Source organism: Carcharodon carcharias, assembly GCF_017639515.1.
Source record: "Carcharodon carcharias isolate sCarCar2 chromosome 40 unlocalized genomic scaffold, sCarCar2.pri SUPER_40_unloc_9, whole genome shotgun sequence".
NCBI classification, from domain to species: domain Eukaryota; kingdom Metazoa; phylum Chordata; class Chondrichthyes; order Lamniformes; family Lamnidae; genus Carcharodon; species Carcharodon carcharias.
The window spans coordinates 213,164-235,966 of NW_024470863.1; the positions used below are offsets into that span (position 1 = coordinate 213,164).

Below are 22,803 nucleotides of genomic sequence, written 5' to 3' on the forward strand. Positions count from 1 at the left end.
TCACCTCCTTCCCTCACTCACACTCCCTCACTCTCACTCCCTCACTCACCCACCCTCACTCACCCTCCCTCACTTTCACTCACTCACTCACACTCGCTCACTCACTCGCCTTCCCTCACTCACCCTCCCTCACTCACCCTCCCTCACTCACCCTCCCTCACCCACCCTCTCTCACCTCCTTCCCTCACTCACCCTCCCTCACTTTCACTCACTCACTCACACTCGCTCACTCACTCGCCTTCCCTCACTCACCCTCCCACACACACCCTCCCTCACACACCCTCCCTCACACACCCTCCCTCACACACCCTCCCTCACACACCCTCCCTCACTCAACACTCTGTCGCTCACAGTCCCTCACTCACACTCCCTCACTCACCACTCTGTAACTCACCGTCCCTCACACACCCTCCCTCACTCACTCACCCTCCCTCACTCCCCCTCCCTCACACACCCTCCTTCACACACCCTCCTTCACACACCCTCCTTCACACACCCTCCTTCACACACCCTCCTTCACACAACCTGCCTCACACAACCTCCCTCACACCCTCCCTTACTGCCCCTCCCTCACTCACCCTCACTCCCTCACCCTCCCTCACTCACCCTCTAACACTTACCCTCACTCACTCACACTCCCTCAATCTCACTGCCCCACTCACCCTCCCTCACACACCCTCCCTCACTCAACCCTCTGTCACTCATCATCCATCAATCACACTCCCTCATTCACACTCCCTCACTCACCCTCCTTCACACAATCTCCCTCACACACCCACTCTCACACCCTCCCTTACTGCCCCTCCCTTACTGCCCCTCCCTCACTCACCCTCCCTCACTCACCCTCCCTCACTCACCCTCCCTCACTCCCCCTCCCTCACACCCCCTCCCTCACTCACCCTCCCTCACTCACCCTCCCTCACTCAACCTCCCTCACTGAGGACCATGCGATGAGGGTGGCTTCAGATATAGCAAACTGCTTCATTACTCCTGTAGGGGGCAGAGCAGAGTGAGACCCTCCGTCACTCCCTCACTCAACCTCCCTCACTCACCCTCCCTCACTCACCCTCCTTCACACACCCTCCCTCACTCACCCTCCCTCACTCACCCTCCCTCACTCACCCTCCCTCACTCACTCACCCTCTCTCACTCACCCTCCCTCACTCACACTCCCTCACTCACCCTCCCTCACTCACACTCCCTCACTCACACTCCCTCACTCACCCTCCCTCACTCACCCTCCCTCACTTACCCTCACTCACTCACGCTCCCTCACTCACTCACGCTCCCACACTCACACTCCCACACTCACACTCCCCCACTCACCCTCCCTCACACACCCTCCCTCAATCAACCCTCTGTCACTAACCATCCATCACTCACACTCCCTCACTCACACTCCCTCACTCACCACTCTCTAACTCACCCTCCCTCACTCACCCTCCCTCACTCACCCTCCCTCACTCACCCTCCCTCACTCACCCTCCCTCACCTCCTTCCCTCACCTCCTTCCCTCACTCACACTCCCTCACTCTCACTCCCTCACTCACCCTCCCTCACTCACCCTCCTTCACTCACCCTCCTTCACTCCCTCACTGAGGACCAGGCGATGAGGGTGGTTTCAGATATAGCAAACTGCTTCATTACACCTGTAGGGGGCAGAGTGGAGTGAGAGCCTCCGTCACTCCAAGCCTCACCGTCCCTCACTCACACTCTCTCACTACTACTCCCTCACTCACCCTCCCTCACTCACCCTCCCTCACACAACCTCCATCAATCACCCTCCCTCACTCACCATCCCTCATTCACCCTACCTCACTCACCCTCCCTCACGCACCATCCCTCACTCACCCTCCCTCACACTCCCTACCTCACTGAGGACCAGGCGATGAGGGTGGCTTCAGATATAGCAAACTGCTTCATTACTCCTGTAGGGGGCAGAGCGGAGTGAAAGCCTCCGTCACTCCCTCACTCACCCTCCCTCACTCACACTCCCTCACTCACCTTCCCTCACTCACCCTCCCTCACTCAACCTCCCACACTCAACCTCCCACACTCAACCTCCCACACTCAACCTCCCACACTCAACCTCCCACACTCACCCTACCTCACTCACCCTCCCTCACTCACCCTCCCTCACTCACCCTCCCTCAGTCACCATCCCTCACACACCCTCCCTCACACACCCTCCCTCACTCACCATCCCTCACACACCCTCCATCAATCACCCTCCCTCAATCAACCTCCCTCACTCAGCCTCCCTCACTCACCCTCCCTCACTCAAAACTCCCTCACTCAAACCTCCCTAATTCACCCTCCAACAATCACTCACCCGCACTCACCCTCCCTCACTCACCCTCCCTTAATAACCCTCGCTCACTCAAACCTCCCTCAGTCAAACCTCCCTCAGTCAAACCTCCCTCAGTCAAACCTCCCTCAGTCACTCTCCTTCACTCACCCTCCTTCACTCACCATCCCACACCCACCCTCCCTCAATCAACCTCCCTCACTCACCCACCCTCACTCAAAACTCCCTCACTCAAACCTCCCTAATTCACCCTCCAACAATCACTCACCCGCACTCACCCTCCCTCACTCACCCTCCCTTACTAACCCTCGCTCACTCAAACCTACCTCCGTCAAACCTCCCTCAGTCAAACCTCCCTCACTCACTCTCCTTCACTCACCCTCCTTCACTCACCATCCCTCACTCACCTTCCCTCAATCACCCTCAATCACTCACTCACCCTCAATCACTCACTCACCCTCCCTCCCTCACTGAGGATCAGATGATGAGGGTGGCTTCAGATATAGCAAACTGCTTCATTACTCCTGTAGGGGGCAGAGCGGAGTGAGAGCCTCCGTCACTCCCTCACTCATCCTCCCTCACTCACCCTCCCACACTCTCCCTTCCTCACTCACCCTCCCTCCCACACTCACCCTCCCACACTCACCCTCCCTAACCCTCCCTCACTCAAACCTCCCTCACTCACCCACCATCACTCACCCTCCTTCACTCACCCTCCTTCACTCACCCTCCTTCACTCACCCTGCCTCACTCACCCTCCCTCACTCACTCACCCTCCCTCACTCAACCCCCTCACTCACCCTCCCTCACTCACCCTCCCTCACTCACCCTCACTCACACCCACCCTCACTCACACCCACCCTCACTCACACCCACCCTCACTCACACCCACCCTCACTCACACCCACCCTCACTCACCCTCCCTCCCTCCCTCACTGAGGACCAGGCGATGAGGGTGGCTTCAGATATAGCAAACTGCTTCATTACTCCTGTAGGGGGCAGAGCGGAGTGAGAGCCTCCATCACTCCCTCACTCACCCTCCCTCACTCACCCTCCCTCACTCACCCTCCCTCACTCACCCTCCCTCACTCACCCTCCCTCACTCAGCCTCCCTCACTCACTCACCCTCCCACACTCACCCTACCACACTCAACCTCCCTCACTCACCCTCCCTCACCCAACCTCCCTCACTCACCCTCCCTCACACACCCTCCCTCACTCACCCTCCCTCACTCACCCTCCCTCACTCACTCACACTCCCTCACACACCCTCCCTCCCTCACCCTCCCTCACACCCTCACAGAGGGCCAGGCGATGAGGGTGGCTTCAGATATAGCAAACTGCTTCATTACTCCTGTAGGGGGCAGAGCGGAGTGAGAGCCTCCGTCACTCCCTCACTCACCCTCCCTCACTCACCCTCCCTCCCTCACTCACCCTCCCTCACTCACCCTCCCTCCCTCACGCACCCTCCCTCACTCACCCTCCCTCACACACCCTCCCTCACTCAGCCTCCCTCACTCACTCACCCTCCCACACTCAACCTCCCTCACTCACCCTCCCTCACTCACCCTTCCTCACACACCCTCCCTCACACACCCTCCCTCACTCACCCTCCCTCACTCACTCACACTCCCTCACACACCCTCCCTCCCTCACCCTTCCTCACACCCTCACAGAGGGCCAGGCGATGAGGGTGGCTTCAGATATAGCAAACTGCTTCATTACTCCTGTAGGGGGCAGAGCGGAGTGAAAGCCTCCGTCACTCCCTCACTCACCCTCCCTCACTCACCCTCCCTCACACCCTCACAGAGGGCCAGGCGATGATGGTGGCTTCAGATATAGCAAACTGCTTCATTACTCCTGTAGGGGGCAGAGCGGAGTGAAAGCCTCCGTCACTCCCTCACTCACCCTCCCTCACTCATCCTCCCTCACTTACCCTCACTCACCCTCCCTCACTCACTCACCCTCCCTCACTCACACTCCCTCACTCACCCTCACTCACACTCCCTCACTCACCCTCCCTCACTCACACTCCCACACTCACACTCCCCCACTCACCCTCCCTCACACACCCTCCCTCAATCAACCCTCTGTCACTAACCACTACCTCACTCACCCTCCCTCACTCACCCTCCCTCACTCACCCTCCCTCACTCACCCTCCCTCACCTCCTTCCCTCACTCACACTCCCTCACTCTCACTCCCTCACTCACCCACCCTCACTCACCCTCCCTCACTTTCACTCACTCACTCACACTCGCTCACTCACTCGCCTTCCCTCACTCACCCTCCCTCACTCACCCTCCCTCACTCACCCTCCCTCACTCACCCTCCCTCACTCACCCTCCCTCACCTCCTTCCCTCACTCACACTCCCTCACTCTCACTCACTCACCCACCCTCACTCACCCTCCCTCACTTTCACTCACTCACTCACTCGCTCACTCACTCGCCTTCCCTCACTCACCCTCCCACACACACCCTCCCTCACACACCCTCCCTCACACACCCTCCCTCACACACCCTCCCTCACTCACACTCCCTCACTCACCACTCTGTAACTCACCGTCCCTCACACACCCTCCCTCACTCACTCACCCTCCCTCACTCACCCTCCCTCACACACCCTCCTTCACACACCCTCCTTCACACACCCTCCTTCACACACCCTCCTTCACACAACCTGCCTCACACAACCTCCCTCACACCCTCCCTTACTGCCCCTCCCTCACTCACCCTCACTCCCTCACCCTCCCTCACTCACCCTCTAACACTTACCCTCACTCACTCACACTCCCTCAATCTCACTGCCCCACTCACCCTCCCTCACACACCCTCCCTCACTCAACCCTCTGTCACTCATCATCCATCAATCACACTCCCTCATTCACACTCCCTCACTCACCCTCCTTCACACAATCTCCCTCACACACCCACTCTCACACGCTCCCTTACTGCCCCTCCCTCACTGCCCCTCCCTCACTGCCCCTCCCTCACTGCCCCTCCCTCACTCACCCTCCCTCACTCCCCCTCCCTCACTCCCCCTCCCTCACACCCCCTCCCTCACTCAACCTCCCTCACTCAACCTCCCTCACTGAGGACCATGCGATGAGGGTGGCTTCAGATATAGCAAACTGCTTCATTACTCCTGTAGGGGGCAGAGCAGAGTGAGACCCTCCGTCACTCCCTCACTCAACCTCCCTCACTCACCCTCCCTCACTCACCCTCCTTCACACACCCTCCCTCACTCACCCTCCCTCACTCACCCTCCCTCACTCACCCTCCCTCACTCACTCACCCTCTCTCACTCACCCTCCCTCACTCACACTCCCTCACTCACACTCCCTCACTCACCCTCCCTCACTCACCCTCCCTCACTTACCCTCACTCACTCACGCTCCCTCACTCACTCACGCTCCCACACTCACACTCCCACACTCACACTCCCCCACTCACCCTCCCTCACACACACTCCCTCAATCAACCCTCTGTCACTAACCATCCATCACTCACACTCCCTCACTCACACTCCCTCACTCACCACTCTCTAACTCACCCTCCCTCACTCACCCTCCCTCACTCACCCTCCCTCACTCACCCTCCCTCACTCACCCTCCCTCACCTCCTTCACTCACTCACCCTCCCTCACCTCCTTCCCTCACTCACCCTCCCTCACCTCCTTCCCTCACCTCCTTCCCTCACTCACACTCCCTCACTCTCACTCCCTCACTCACCCTCCCTCACTCACCCTCCTTCACTCCCTCACTGAGGACCAGGTGATGAGGGTGGTTTCAGATATAGCAAACTGCTTCATTACACCTGTAGGGGGCAGAGTGGAGTGAGAGCCTCCGTCACTCCAAGCCTCACCGTCCCTCACTCACACTCTCTCACTACTACTCCCTCACTCACCCTCCCTCACTCACCCTCCCTCACACAACCTCCATCAATCACCCTCCCTCACTCACCATCCCTCATTCACCCTACCTCACTCACCCTCCCTCACGCACCATCCCTCACTCACCCTCCCTCACACTCCCTACCTCACTGAGGACCAGGCGATGAGGGTGTCTTCAGATATAGCAAACTGCTTCATTACTCCTGTAGGGGGCAGAGCGTAGTGAGAGCCTCCTTCCCTCCCTCACAAACCCTCCCTCCCTCACTCCCCCTCCCTCACTCTCTCCCTCACTCACCCTCCCACAATCACCCTCCCACAATTACCCTCCCTCAGTCACCCTCCCACACTCACCCTCCCACACTCACCCTCCCTCAAACCTCCCTCACTCAAACCTCCCTCATTAACACTCGCACAAACACTCACCCTCACTCACCCTCCCTCAATCACCCTCCCTCACTAACCCTCCCTCACTCAAACCTACCTCACTCAAACCTCCCTCACTCAAACCTCCCTCACTCAAACCTCCCTCACTCACCCTCCTTCACTCACCCTCCTTCACTCACCCTCCCTCACTCACTCACCCTCCCTCCCTCCCTCACTGAGGACCAGGCGATGAGGGTGGCTTCAGATATAGCAAACTGCTTCATTACTCCTGTAGGGGGCAGAGCGTAGTGAGAGCCTCCTTCCCTCCCTCACAAACCCTCCCTCCCTCACTCCCCCTCCCTCACTCTCTCCCTCACTCACCCTCCCACAATCACCCTCCCACAATTACCCTCCCTCAGTCACCCTCCCACACTCACCCTCCCACACTCACCCTCCCTCAAACCTCCCTCACTCAAACCTCCCTCATTAACACTCGCACAAACACTCACCCTCACTCACCCTCCCTCAATCACCCTCCCTCACTCAAACCTACCTCACTCAAACCTCCCTCACTCAAACCTCCCTCACTCAAACCTCCCTCACTCACCCTCCTTCACTCACCCTCCCTCACTCACCCTCCCTCACTCACTCACCCTCCCTCACTCACTCACCCTCCCTCCCTCACTGAGGACCAGGCGATGAGGGTGGCTTCAGATATAGCAAACTGCTTCATTACTCCTGTAGGGGTCAGAGCGGAGTGAGAGCCTCCCTCACTCCCTCACTCACCCTCCCTCACTCACACTCCCTCACTCACCTTCCCTCACTCACCCTCCCTCACTCACCCTCCCTCACTCAACCTCCCACACTCAACCTCCCACACTCAACCTCCCACACTCACCCTCCCTCACTCACCCTCCCTCACTCACCCTTCCTCACTCACCCTCCCTCACTCACCATCCCTCACACACCCTCCCTCACACACCCTCCCTCACTCACCATCCCTCACACACCCTCCCTCAATCAACCTCCCTCAATCAACCTCCCTCACTCAGCCTCCCTCACTCAAAACTCCCTCACTCAAACCTCCCTAATTCACCCTCCAACAATCACTCACCCGCACTCACCCTCCCTCACTCACCCTCCCTTAATAACCCTCGCTCACTCAAACCTCCCTCAGTCAAACCTCCCTCAGTCAAACCTCCCTCAGTCAAACCTCCCTCAGTCACTCTCCTTCACTCACCCTCCTTCACTCACCATCCCACACCCACCCTCCCTCAATCAACCTCCCTCACTCACCCACCCTCACTCAAAACTCCCTCACTCAAACCTCCCTAATTCACCCTCCAACAATCACTCACCCGCACTCACCCTCCCTCACTCACCCTCCCTTACTAACCCTCACTCACTCAAACCTACCTCCGTCAAACCTCCCTCAGTCAAACCTCCCTCACTCACTCTCCTTCACTCACCCTCCTTCACTCACCATCCCTCACTCACCTTCCCTCAATCACCCTCAATCACTCACTCACCCTCAATCACTCACTCACCCTCCCTCCCTCACTGAGGATCAGATGATGAGGGTGGCTTCAGATATAGCAAACTGCTTCATTACTCCTGTAGGGGGCAGAGCGGAGTGAGAGCCTCCGTCACTCCCTCACTCACCCTCCCTCACTCACCCTCCCACACTCTCCCTCCCTCACTCACCCTCCCTCCCACACTCACCCTCCCACACTCACCCTCCCTAACCCTCCCTCACTCAAACCTCCCTCACTCACCCACCATCACTCACCCTCCTTCACTCACCCTCCTTCACTCACCCTCCTTCACTCACCCTGCCTCACTCACCCTCCCTCACTCACCCTCCCTCACTCACTCACCCTCCCTCACTCAACACCTTCACTCACCCCCTCACTCACCCTCCCTCACTCACACTCCCTCACTCACCCTCACTCACACCCACCCTCACTCACACCCACCCTCACTCACACCCACCCTCACTCACCCTCCCTCCCTCCCTCACTGAGGACCAGGCGATGAGGGTGGCTTCAGATATAGCAAACTGCTTCATTACTCCTGTAGGGGGCAGAGCGGAGTGAGAGCCTCCGTCACTCCCTCACTCACCCTCCCTCACTCACCCACCCTCCCTCACTCACCCTCCCTCACTCACCCTCCCTCACACACCTTCCCTCACTCAGCCTCCCTCACTCACTCACCCTCCCACACTCACCCTCCCACACTCAACCTCCCTCACTCACCCTCCCTCACCCAACCTCCCTCACTCACCCTCCCTCACACACCCTCCCTCACTCACCCTCCCTCACTCACCCTCCCTCACTCACTCACACTCCCTCACACACCCTCCCTCCCTCACCCTCCCTCACACCCTCACAGAGGGCCAGGCGATGAGGGTGGCTTCAGATATAGCAAACTGCTTCATTACTCCTGTAGGGGGCAGAGCGGAGTGAGAGCCTCCATCACTCCCTCACTCACCCTCCCGCACTCACCCTCCCTCACTTACCCTCACTCACCCTCCCTCACTCACTCACCCTCCCTCACTCACACTCCCTCACTCACACTCCCTCACTCACCCTCCCTCACTTACCCTCACTCAATCACCCTCCCTCACTCACACTCCCACACTCACACTCCCCCACTCACCCTCCCTCACACACCCTCCCTCAATCAACCCTCTGTCACTCACCACTCCCTCACTCACCCTCCCTCACTCACCCTCCCTCACTCACCCTCCCTCACCTCCTTCTCTCACTCACACTCCCTCACTCTCACTCCCTCACTCACCCATCCTCACTCACCCTCCCTCACTTTCACTCACTCACTCACACTCGCTCACTCACTCGCCTTCCCTCACTCACCCTCCCTCACTCACCCTCCCTCACTCACCCTCCCTCACTCACCCTCCCTCACCTCCTTCCCTCACTCACACTCCCTCACTCTCACTCACTCACTCACCCACCCTCACTCACCCTCCCTCACTTTCACTCACTCACTCACACTCGCTCACTCACTCGCCTTCCCTCACTCACCCTCCCACACACACCCTCCCTCACACACCCTCCCACACACACCCTCCCTCACACACCCACCCTCACACACCCTCCCTCACTCAACACTCTGTCGCTCACAGTCCCTCACTCACACTCCCTCACTCACCACTCTGTAACTCACCATGCCTCACACACCCTCCCTCACTCACTCACCCTCCCTCACTCACCCTCCCTCACACACCCTCCTTCACACACCCTCCTTCACACACCCTCCTTCACACACCCTCCTTCACACAACCTGCCTCACACAACCTCCCTCACACCCTCCCTTACTGCCCCTCCCTCACTCACCCTCACTCCCTCACCCTCCCTCACTCCCTCACCCTCCCTCACTCACCCTCTAACACTTACCCTCACTCACTCACACTCCCTCAATCTCACTGCCCCACTCACCCTCCCTCACACACCATCCCTCACTCATCATCCATCAATCACACTCCCTCATTCACACTCCCTCACTCACCCTCCTTCACACAATCTCCCTCACACACCCACTCTCACACCCTCCCTTACTGCCCCTCCCTCACTGCCCCTCCCTCACTGCCCCTCCCTCACTCACCCTCCCTCACTCACCCTCCCTCACTCCCCCTCCCTCACTTCCCCTCCCTCACACCCCCTCCCTCACACCCCCTCCCTCACTCACCCTCCCTCACTCACCCTCCCTCACTCAACCTCCCTCACTGAGGACCATGCGATGAGGGTGGCTTCAGATATAGCAAACTGCTTCATTACTCCTGTAGGGGGCAGAGCAGAGTGAGACCCTCCGTCACTCCCTCACTCAACCTCCCTCACTCACCCTCCCTCACTCACCCTCCTTCACACACCCTCCCTCACTCACCCTCCCTCACTCACCCTCCCTCACTCACTCACCCTCTCTCACTCACCCTCCCTCACTCACACTCCCTCACTCACACTCCCTCACTCACCCTCCCTCACTCACCCTCCCTCACTTACCCTCACTCACTCACGCTCCCTCACTCACTCACGCTCCCACACTCACTCACGCTCCCACACTCACACTCCCACACTCACACTCCCCCACTCACCCTCCCTCACACACCCTCCCTCAATCAACCCTCTGTCACTAACCATCCATCACTCACACTCCCTCACTCACACTCCCTCAATCACCACTCTCTAACTCACCCTCCCTCACTCACCCTCCCTCACTCACCCTCCCTCACTCACTCACCCTCCCTCACCTCCTTCCCTCACCTCCTTCCCTCACTCACACTCCCTCACTCTCACTCCCTCACTCACCCTCCCTCACTCACCCTCCTTCACTCCCTCACTGAGGACCAGGCGATGAGGGTGGTTTCAGATATAGCAAACTGCTTCATTACACCTGTAGGGGGCAGAGTGGAGTGAGAGCCTCCGTCACTCCAAGCCTCACCGTCCCTCACTCACACTCTCTCACTACTACTCCCTCACTCACCCTCCCTCACACAACCTCCATCAATCACCCTCCCTCACTCACCATCCCTCATTCACCCTACCTCACTCACCCTCCCTCACGCACCATCCCTCACTCACCCTCCCTCACACTCCCTACCTCACTGAGGACCAGGCGATGAGGGTGGCTTCAGATATAGCAAACTGCTTCATTACTCCTGTAGGGGGCAGAGCGTAGTGAGAGCCTCCTTCCCTCCCTCACAAACCCTCCCTCCCTCACTCCCCCTCCCTCACTCTCTCCCTCACTCACCCTCCCACAATCACCCTCCCACAATTACCCTCCCTCAGTCACCCTCCCACACTCACCCTTCCACACTCACCCTCCCTCAAACCTCCCTCACTCAAACCTCCCTCATTAACACTCGCACAAACACTCACCCTCACTCACCCTCCCTCAATCACCCTCCCTCACTAACCCTCCCTCACTCAAACCTCCCTCACTCAAACCTACCTCACTCAAACCTACCTCACTCAAACCTCCCTCACTCAAACCTCCCTCACTCAAACTTCCCTCACTCACCCTCCTTCACTCACCCTCCTTCACTCACCCTCCCTCACTCACCCTCCCTCACTCACTCACCCTCCCTCACTCACTCACCCTCCCTCCCTCACTGAGGATCAGATGATGAGGGTGGCTTCAGATATAGCAAACTGCTTCATTACTCCTGTAGGGGGCAGAGCGGAGTGAGAGCCTCCGTCACTCCCTCACTCACCCTCCCTCACTCACCCTCCCACACTCTCCCTCCCTCACTCACCCTCCCTCCCACACTCACCCTCCCACACTCACCCTCCCTAACCCTCCCTCACTCAAACCTCCCTCACTCACCCACCATCACTCACCCTCCTTCACTCACCCTCCTTCACTCACCCTCCTTCACTCACCCTGCCTCACTCACCCTCCCTCACTCACCCTCCCTCACTCACTCACCCTCCCTCACTCAACACCTTCACTCACCCCCTCACTCACCCTCCCTCACTCACACTCCCTCACTCACCCTCACTCACACCCACCCTCACTCACACCCACCCTCACTCACACCCACCCTCACTCACCCTCCCTCCCTCCCTCACTGAGGACCAGGCGATGAGGGTGGCTTCAGATATAGCAAACTGCTTCATTACTCCTGTAGGGGGCAGAGCGGAGTGAGAGCCTCCGTCACTCCCTCACTCACCCTCCCTCACTCACCCACCCTCCCTCACTCACCCTCCCTCACTCACCCTCCCTCACACACCTTCCCTCACTCAGCCTCCCTCACTCACTCACCCTCCCACACTCACCCTCCCACACTCAACCTCCCTCACTCACCCTCCCTCACCCAACCTCCCTCACTCACCCTCCCTCACACACCCTCCCTCACTCACCCTCCCTCACTCACCCTCCCTCACTCACTCACACTCCCTCACACACCCTCCCTCCCTCACCCTCCCTCACACCCTCACAGAGGGCCAGGCGATGAGGGTGGCTTCAGATATAGCAAACTGCTTCATTACTCCTGTAGGGGGCAGAGCGGAGTGAGAGCCTCCATCACTCCCTCACTCACCCTCCCGCACTCACCCTCCCTCACTTACCCTCACTCACCCTCCCTCACTCACTCACCCTCCCTCACTCACACTCCCTCACTCACACTCCCTCACTCACCCTCCCTCACTTACCCTCACTCAATCACCCTCCCTCACTCACACTCCCACACTCACACTCCCCCACTCACCCTCCCTCACACACCCTCCCTCAATCAACCCTCTGTCACTCACCACTCCCTCACTCACCCTCCCTCACTCACCCTCCCTCACTCACCCTCCCTCACCTCCTTCTCTCACTCACACTCCCTCACTCTCACTCCCTCACTCACCCATCCTCACTCACCCTCCCTCACTTTCACTCACTCACTCACACTCGCTCACTCACTCGCCTTCCCTCACTCACCCTCCCTCACTCACCCTCCCTCACTCACCCTCCCTCACTCACCCTCCCTCACCTCCTTCCCTCACTCACACTCCCTCACTCTCACTCACTCACTCACCCACCCTCACTCACCCTCCCTCACTTTCACTCACTCACTCACACTCGCTCACTCACTCGCCTTCCCTCACTCACCCTCCCACACACACCCTCCCTCACACACCCTCCCTCACACACCCTCCCTCACACACCCTCCCTCACTCAACACTCTGTCGCTCACAGTCCCTCACTCACACTCCCTCACTCACCACTCTGTAACTCACCATGCCTCACACACCCTCCCTCACTCACTCACCCTCCCTCACTCACCCTCCCTCACACACCCTCCTTCACACACCCTCCTTCACACACCCTCCTTCACACACCCTCCTTCACACACCCTCCTTCACACAACCTGCCTCACACAACCTCCCTCACACCCTCCCTTACTGCCCCTCCCTCACTCACCCTCACTCCCTCACCCTCCCTCACTCCCTCACCCTCCCTCACTCACCCTCTAACACTTACCCTCACTCACTCACACTCCCTCAATCTCACTGCCCCACTCACCCTCCCTCACACACCATCCCTCACTCATCATCCATCAATCACACTCCCTCATTCACACTCCCTCACTCACCCTCCTTCACACAATCTCCCTCACACACCCACTCTCACACCCTCCCTTACTGCCCCTCCCTCACTGCCCCTCCCTCACTGCCCCTCCCTCACTCACCCTCCCTCACTCACCCTCCCTCACTCCCCCTCCCTCACTTCCCCTCCCTCACACCCCCTCCCTCACACCCCCTCCCTCACTCACCCTCCCTCACTCACCCTCCCTCACTCAACCTCCCTCACTGAGGACCATGCGATGAGGGTGGCTTCAGATATTGCAAACTGCTTCATTACTCCTGTAGGGGGCAGAGCAGAGTGAGACCCTCCGTCACTCCCTCACTCAACCTCCCTCACTCACCCTCCCTCACTCACCCTCCTTCACACACCCTCCCTCACTTACCCTCCCTCACTCACCCTCCCTCACTCACTCACCCTCTCTCACTCACCCTCCCTCACTCACACTCCCTCACTCACACTCCCTCACTCACCCTCCCTCACTCACCCTCCCTCACTTACCCTCACTCACTCACGCTCCCTCACTCACTCACGCTCCCACACTCACTCACGCTCCCACACTCACACTCCCACACTCACACTCCCCCACTCACCCTCCCTCACACACCCTCCCTCAATCAACCCTCTGTCACTAACCATCCATCACTCACACTCCCTCACTCACACTCCCTCAATCACCACTCTCTAACTCACCCTCCCTCACTCACCCTCCCTCACTCACCCTCCCTCACTCACCCTCCCTCACCTCCTTCCCTCACCTCCTTCCCTCACCTCCTTCCCTCACTCACACTCCCTCACTCTCACTCCCTCACTCACCCTCCCTCACTCACCCTCCTTCACTCCCTCACTGTGGACCAGGCGATGAGGGTGGTTTCAGATATAGCAAACTGCTTCATTACACCTGTAGGGGGCAGAGTGGAGTGAGAGCCTCCGTCACTCCAAGCCTCACCGTCCCTCACTCACACTCTCTCACTACTACTCCCTCACTCACCCTCCCTCACACAACCTCCATCAATCACCCTCCCTCACTCACCATCCCTCATTCACCCTACCTCACTCACCCTCCCTCACGCACCATCCCTCACTCACCCTCCCTCACACTCCCTACCTCACTGAGGACCAGGCGATGAGGGTGGCTTCAGATATAGCAAACTGCTTCATTACTCCTGTAGGGGGCAGAGCGTAGTGAGAGCCTCCTTCCCTCCCTCACAAACCCTCCCTCCCTCACTCCCCCTCCCTCACTCTCTCCCTCACTCACCCTCCCACAATCACCCTCCCACAATTACCCTCCCTCAGTCACCCTCCCACACTCACCCTCCCACACTCACCCTCCCTCAAACCTCCCTCACTCAAACCTCCCTCATTAACACTCGCACAAACACTCACCCTCACTCACCCTCCCTCAATCACCCTCCCTCACTAACCCTCCCTCACTCAAACCTCCCTCACTCAAACCTACCTCACTCAAACCTCCCTCACTCAAACCTCCCTCACTCAAACCTCCCTCACTCACCCTCCTTCACTCACCCTCCCTCACTCACCCTCCCTCACTCACCCTCCCTCACTCACTCACCCTCCCTCACTCACTCACCCTCCCTCCCTCACTGAGGACCAGGCGATGAGGGTGGCTTCAGATATAGCAAACTGCTTCATTACTCCTGTAGGGGGCAGAGCGGAGTGAGAGCCTCCCTCACTCCCTCACTCACCCTCCCTCACTCACACTCCCTCACTCACCATCCCTCACTCACCCTCACTCACACACCCTCCCTCACTAACCCTCCCTCAATCACCCACCCTCACACAACCTCCATCAATCACCCTGCCTCACTCACCATCCCTCATTCACCCTACCTCACTCACCCTCCCTCCCTCCCTCACTCACCCTCCTCACTCACCCTCCCTCCCTCACTCACCCTCCCTCACTCACCCTCCCACACTCACCCTCCCACACTCACCCTCCCACACTCCCTCACAGAGGACCATGCAATGAGGGCGGCTTCAGATATAGCAAAATTCTTCATTACTCCTGTAGGGGGCAGAGCGGAGTGAGAGCCTCCATCACTCCCTCACTCACCCTCCCGCACTCACCCTCCCTCACTTACCCTCACTCACCCTCCCTCACTCACTCACCCTCCCTCACTCACACTCCCTCACTCCCTCACTGAGGACCAGGCAATGAGGGTGGCTTCAGATATAGCAAACTGCTTCATTACTCCTGTAGGGGGCAGAGCGGAGTGAGAGCCTCCCTCACTCCCTCACTCACCCTCCCTCACTCAACCCCTCTCCCTCACTCCCACTCCCTCACACTCTCCCTCACTCACCCTCCCACACTCACCCTCTTTCACTCACCATCCCTCACACACCCTCCCTCAATCAGCCTCCCTCACTCAGCCTCCCTCACTCACCCTACCTCACTCAAACCTCCCTCACTCAAACCTCCCTCAATCACCCTCCCACAACCACTCACCCTCACTCACCCTCCCTCACACCCCTCCCTCACTCCCACTCCCTTACACTCTCCCTCACTCACCTTCCCACACTCACCCTCCCTCACTCACCATCCCTCACACACCCTCCCTCAATCAGCCTCCCTCAATCAGCCTCCCTCAATCAGCCTCCCTCACTCAGCCTCCCTCACTCACACCCCCACAATCACTCACCCTCACTCTCCCTCCCTCACTCACCCTTCCTCAGTAACCCTTCCTCACTCAAAACTTCCTCACTCAAAACTTCCTCACTCAAACCTCCCTCACTCAAACCTCCCTCACTCAAACCTCCCTCACTCAAACCTCCCTCACTCACCCTCCATCACTCATCCTCTATCACTCACTAACCCTCCCTCACCCACCCTCCCTCACTCACTCACCCTCACTCACTCACTCACCCTCCCTCACTCATCTTCCCTCCCTCACTGAGGACCAGGCGATGAGTGTGGCTTCAGAAATAGCAAACTGCTTCATTACACCTGTAGGGGGCAGAACAGAGTGGGAGCCTCCGTCACTCACTCCCTCACCCTCCCTCGCTCACCCTCCCTCCCTCACTCCCCCTCCCTCACTCACCATCCCTCACTCACCATCCCTCACTCACCATCCCTCACTCACCCTCCCTCACTCACCCTCCCTCACCCTCCCTCACTCACTCACCCTCCCTCACTCACCCACCCTCTCTCACCCTCACTCACTCACTCACCCTCCCTCACTCATCTTCCCTCCCTCACTGAGGACCAGGCAATGAGGGTGGCTTCAGATATAGCAAACTGCTTCATTACTCCTGTAGGGGGCAGAGCGGAGTGAGAGCCTCCGTCACTCCCTCACTCACCCTCCCTCACTCACCCTCTCTCACTCCTACTCCATCACTCACCCTCCCTCGCTCACCCTCCCTCGCTCACCCTCCCTCCCTCACCCTCCCTCACTCACCCTCCCTCACTCCCTCACTGAGGACCAGGCGATGAGGGTGGCTTCAGATATAGCAAACTGCTTCATTACTCCTGTAGGGGGCAGTGCGGAGTGAGAGCCTCCGTCACTCCCTCACTCACCCTCCCTCGCTCACCCTCCCTCGCTCACCCTCCCTCGCTCACCCTCCCTCACTCACCATCCCTCACTCACCATCCCTCACACACCCTCCATCACTCTTCCTCAATCACCCTCCCTCACTCACCCACCCTCACTCACCCTCACTCACTCACACTCACTCACTCACCCTCCCTCACTCACCCTCCCTCACTCACCCTCCCTCACTCACCCTCCCTCATTCACCCTCCCTCACTCACCCTCCCTCACTCACCCTCCCTCACTCACACTCCCACACTAACCCACTCTCACTCAAAACTCCCTCACTCAAACCTCCCTCATTCACCCTCCCACAATCACTCACTCTCACTCACCCTCCCTCACTCACCCTCCCTCACTCACCCTCCCTCACTCACCCTCCCTCACTCACCCTCCCTCACTCACCCTCCCTCACTCACCATCCCTCACTCACCCTCCCTCACTCACCCTCCCTCACTCAAACCTCCCTCACTCAAACCTCCCTCACTCAAACCTGCCTCACTCAAACTTGCCTCACTCACCCTCCATCACTCACCCTCCTTCACTCACCATCCCTCACACCCTCCCTCACTCACACTCCCTCGATCACCCTCCCTCACTCACCCTCCCTCATTCCCTCACTAACCCTCCCTCACTCACCCTCCCTCACTCACCCTTCTTCACTCACCCTCCCTCACTCACCCTCCCTCACTCACCCTCCCTCACTCACCCTCCCTCACTCACCCTCCCTCACCCTCCCACACTCACTCTCCCTCCCTCACTCACCCTCCATCACTCACCCTCCATCACAACCTCCCTCACTCACAATCCCTCACTCTCCCTCCCTCACTCACCCTCCCTCACTGAGGACCAGGCGATGAGGGTGGCTTCAGATATAGCAAACTGCTTCATTACTCCTGTAGCGGGCAGAGCGGAGTGAGAGCCTCCGTCACTCGCTCACTCACCCTCCCTCACTCACCCTCCCTCACTCACCCTCCCTCACTCACCCTCCCACATTCACTCACCCTCCCTCACTCACCCTCCCACACACACCTTCACTCAATCACCCTCCCTCACTCACCCTCCATCACAACCTCCCTCCCTCACCCTCCCTCACTCACCCTCCATCACAACCTCCCTCCCTCACCCTCCCTCGCTCATCCTCCCTCACTCACCCTCCCTCAATCACCCTCCCTCAATCATCCTCCATCACTCACCCTCCCTCACTCACCTTCACTCAATCACCTTCACTCAATCACCCTCCCTCACACCCTCCCTCCCTACTCCCCCTCCCTCACCCTCTCCCTCACTCACCCTCCCTCACTCACCCTCCCTCACTCACCCTCCCTCACTCACCCACTCTCCCTCACCCTCCCTCACTCACCCTCCCTCACTCACACTCTCCCTCACTCACCCTCCCTCACTCACCCTCCCTCACTCACCCTCCCACACTCACCCTCCCACACTCACCCTCCCACATTCACCCTCCCACACTCACCCTCCCACACTCTCTCCCTCACTCACCACTCTGTAACTCACCCTCCCTCACTCACCATCCCTCACTCACCCTCCCTCACTCACCCTCCCTCACTCACCCTCCCTCACTCACCCTCCCTCACTCACCATCCCTCACTCACCATCCCTCACTCACCATCCCTCACTCATCCTCCCTCACTCAACCTCCCTCACTCAACCTCCCTCACTCACCCTCCCTCACTCACCCTCCCTCACTCACCCTCCCTCACTCACCATCCCTCACTCATCCTCCCTCACTCAACCTCCCTCACTCAACCTCCCTCACTCACCCTCCCTCACTCACTCTCCCACACTCACCCTCCCACATTCACTCACCCTCCCACACTCACCCTCCCTCACTCACCCTCCCACATTCACCCTCCCTCACACACCCTCCATCAATCACCCTCCCTCAATCAACCTCCCTCACTCAAAACTTCCTCACTCAAAACTCCCTAATTCACCCTCCAACAATCACTCACCCGCACTCACCCTCCCTCACTCACCCTCCCTCACTAACCCTCCCTCACTCAAACCTCCCTCACTCAAACCTCCCTCACTCAAACCTCCCTCACTCACTCTCCTTCACTCGCCATCCCTCACTCACCCTCACTCACTCCCTCACTGAGGACCAGGCGATGAGGGTGGCTTCAGATATAGCAAACTGCTTCATTACTCCTGTAGGGGGCAGAGCGGAGTGAGAGCCTCCATCACTCCCTCACTCAACTCCCTCACTCACCCTCCCTCACTCACCCTCCCTCACTCACCCTCCCTCACTCACCCTCCCTCATTCATCCTCCCTCACTCACCCTCCCTCACTCCCTCACTCCTGTACCTGTCCTGGGAGTGTTTGATGGGGACGGTGTAGAGGGAGATTTACTCTGTATCTAACCCCGTGCTGTACCTGTCCTGGGAGTGTTTGATGGGGACGGTGTAGAGGGAGATTTACTCGGTATCTAACCCCGTGCTGTACCTGTCCTGGGAGTGTTTGATGGGGCCTGTGCAGAGGGAGATTTACTCTGTATCTAACCCCGTGCTGTACCTGTCCTGGGAGTGTTTGATGGAGACAGCCTAGCAGGAGCTTTACTCTGTATCTAAACCCGTGCTGTACCTGTCCTGGGAATGTTTGATGGGGACGGTGTAGAGGGAGATTTACTCTGTATCTAACCCCGTGCTGTACCTGTCCTGGGAGTGTTTGATGGGGATGGTGTAGAGGGAGATTTACTCTGTATCTAACCCCGTGCTGTACCTGTCCTGGGAGTGTTTGATGGGAACAGTGTAGAGGGAGATTTACTCTGTATCTAACCGCGTGCTGTACCTGTCCTGGGAGTGTTTGATGGGGACGGTGTAGTGGGAGATTTACTCTGTATCTAACCCCGTGCTGTACCTGTCCTGGGAGTGTTTGATGGGGACAGTGTAGAGGGAGATTTACTCTGTATCTAACCCCGTGCTGTACCTGTCCTGGGAGTGTTTGATGGGGACAGTGTAGAGGGAGATTTACTCTGTATCTAACCCCGTGCTGTACCTGTCCTGGGAGTGTTTGATGGGGACAGTGTAGAGGGAGATTTACTCTGTATCTAACCCCGTGCTGTACCTGTCCTCTGAGTGTTTGATGGGGACGGTGTAGAGGGAGATTTACTCTGTATCTAACCCCGTGCTGTACCTGTCCTCTGAGTGTTTGATGGGGACGGTGTAGAGGGAGATTTACTCTGTATCTAACCCCGTGCTGTACCTGTCCTGGGAATGTTTGATGGGGACGGTGTAGAGAGAGATTTACTCTGTATCTAACCCCGTGCTGTACCTGTCCTGGGAATGTTTGATGGGGACGGTGTAGAGGAAGCATTACTCTGTATCTAACACCGTGCTGTACCTGTCCTGGGAGTGTTTGATGGGGACAGTGTAGAGGGAGATTTACTCTGTATCTAACCCCGTGCTGTACCTGTCCTGGGAGTCTTTGATGGGGATGGTGTAGAGGGAGATTTACTCTGTATCTAAGCCCGTGCTGTACCTGTCCTGGGAATGTTTGAGGGGGACGATGTAGTGGGAGATTTACACTGTTTTAACCCCGTGCTGTACCTGTCCTGGGAGTGTTTGATGGGGACAGTGTAGAGGGAGATTTACTCTGTATCTAACCCCGTGCTGTACCTGTCCTGGGAGTGTTCGATGGGGACAGTGTAGAGGGATATTTACTCTTTCTCTAACCCCGTGCTGTACCTGTCCTGGGAGTGTTTGATGGGGACGGTGTAGAGGGAGCTATTTTCTGTATCTAACCCCGTGCTGTACCTGTCCTGGGAGTGTTTGATGGGGATGGTGTAGAGGGAGCTTTTCTCAACATCTAACCCCGTGCTGTACCTGTCCTGGGAGTGTTTGATGGGGACAGTGTAGATTGAGATTTACTCCGTATCTAACCCCGTGCTGTACCTGTCTTGGGAGTGTTTGATGTGGACGGTGTAGAGGGAGATTTACTCTGTATCTAACCCCGTGCTGTACCTGTCCTGGGAGTGTTTGATGGGGACAGTGTAGAGGGAGATTTACTCTTTCTCTAACCCCGTGCTGTACCTGTCCTGGGAGTGTTTGATGGGGACGGTGTAGAGGGAGCTTTACTCTGTATCTAACCCCGTGCTGTACCTGCCCTGGGAGTGTTTGATGGGGACGGTGTAGTGGGAGATTTACTCTGTATCTAACCCCGTGCTGTACCTGTCCTGGGAGTGTTTGATGGGGACGGTGTAGAGGAAGCATTACGCTGTATCTAACCCCGTGCTGTACCTGTCCTCTGAGTGTTTGATGGGGACAGTGTAGAGGGAGATTTACTCTGTGTCTAACCCCGTGCTGTACCTGTCCTGGGAGTGTTTGATGGGGACGGTGTAGAGGGAGATTTACTCTCTATCTAACCCCGTGCTGTACCTGTTCTGGGAGTGTTTGATGGGGACGGTGTAGAGGGAGATTTACTCTGTATCTAACCCCGTGCTGTACCTGTCCTGGGAGTGTTTGATGGGGTCGGTGTAGAGGGAGATTTACTCTGTATCTAACCCCGTGCTGTACCTGTCCTGGGAGTGTTTGATGGGGACGGTGTAGAGGGAGATTTACTCTGTATCTAACCCCGTGCTGTACCTGTCCTGGGAGTGTTTGATGGGGACAGTGTAGAGGGAGATTTACTCTGTATCTAACCCCGTGCTGTACCTGTCCTGGGAGTGTTTGATGGGGACAGTGCAGAGGGAGATTTACTCTGTATCTAACCCCGTGCTGTACCTGTCCTGGGAGTGTTTGACGGGGACAGTGTAGAGGGAGATTTACTCGGTATCTAACCCCGTGCTGTACCTGTCCTGGGAGTGTTTGATCGGGACAGTGTAGAGGGAGATTTACTCGGTATCTAACCCCGTGCTGTACCTGTCCTGGGAGTGTTTGATGGGGACAGTGTAGAGGGAGATTTACTCGGTATCTAACCCCGTGCTGTACCTGTCCTGGGAGTGTTTGATGGGGACAGTGTAGAGGGAGATTTACTCTGTATCTAACCCCGTGCTGTACCTGTCCTGGGAGAGTTTGATGGGGACGGTGTAGAGGGAGATTTACTCTGTATCTAACCCCGTGCTGTACCTGTCCTGGGAGAGTTTGATGGGGACGGTGTAGAGGGAGATTTACTCTGTATCTAACCCCGTGCTGTACCTGTCCTGGGAGTGTTTGACGGGGACAGTGTAGAGGGAGATTTACTCTGTATCTAACCCCATGCTCTAGCTGTCCTGGGAGTGTTTGATGGGGACTGTAAAGAAGAAGCTTTACTCTTTATCTAACCCCGTGCTGTACCTGTCCTGGGAGTGATTGATGGGGACAGTGTAGAGGGAGATTTACTCTGTATCTAACCCCGTGCTGTACCTGTCCTGGGAGTGTTTGATGGGGACAGTGTAGAGGGAGATTTACTCTGTATCTAACCCCGTGCTGTACCTGTCCTGGGAGTGTTTGATGGGGACAGTGTAGAGGGAGATTTACTCTGTATCTAACCCCGTGCTGTACCTGTCCTGGGAGTGTTTGATGGGGACAGTGTAGAGGGAGATTTACTCTGTATCTAACCCCGTGCTGTACCTGTCCTGGGAGTGATTGATGGGGACAGTCGAA

At 57.8% G+C, this 22,803-nt stretch overlaps 1 protein-coding gene across 1 annotated transcript in view; it reads right to left on the minus strand.

Annotated features, from left to right (window-relative positions):
* Window positions 1-22,803, minus strand: part of LOC121275063 (protein FAM131B-like) — a gene marked incomplete at its 3' end in the record, with an annotated part of 120,937 nt that overhangs the window by 37,514 nt on the left and 60,620 nt on the right. The gene's annotated exons all lie outside the window — the stretch shown is intronic.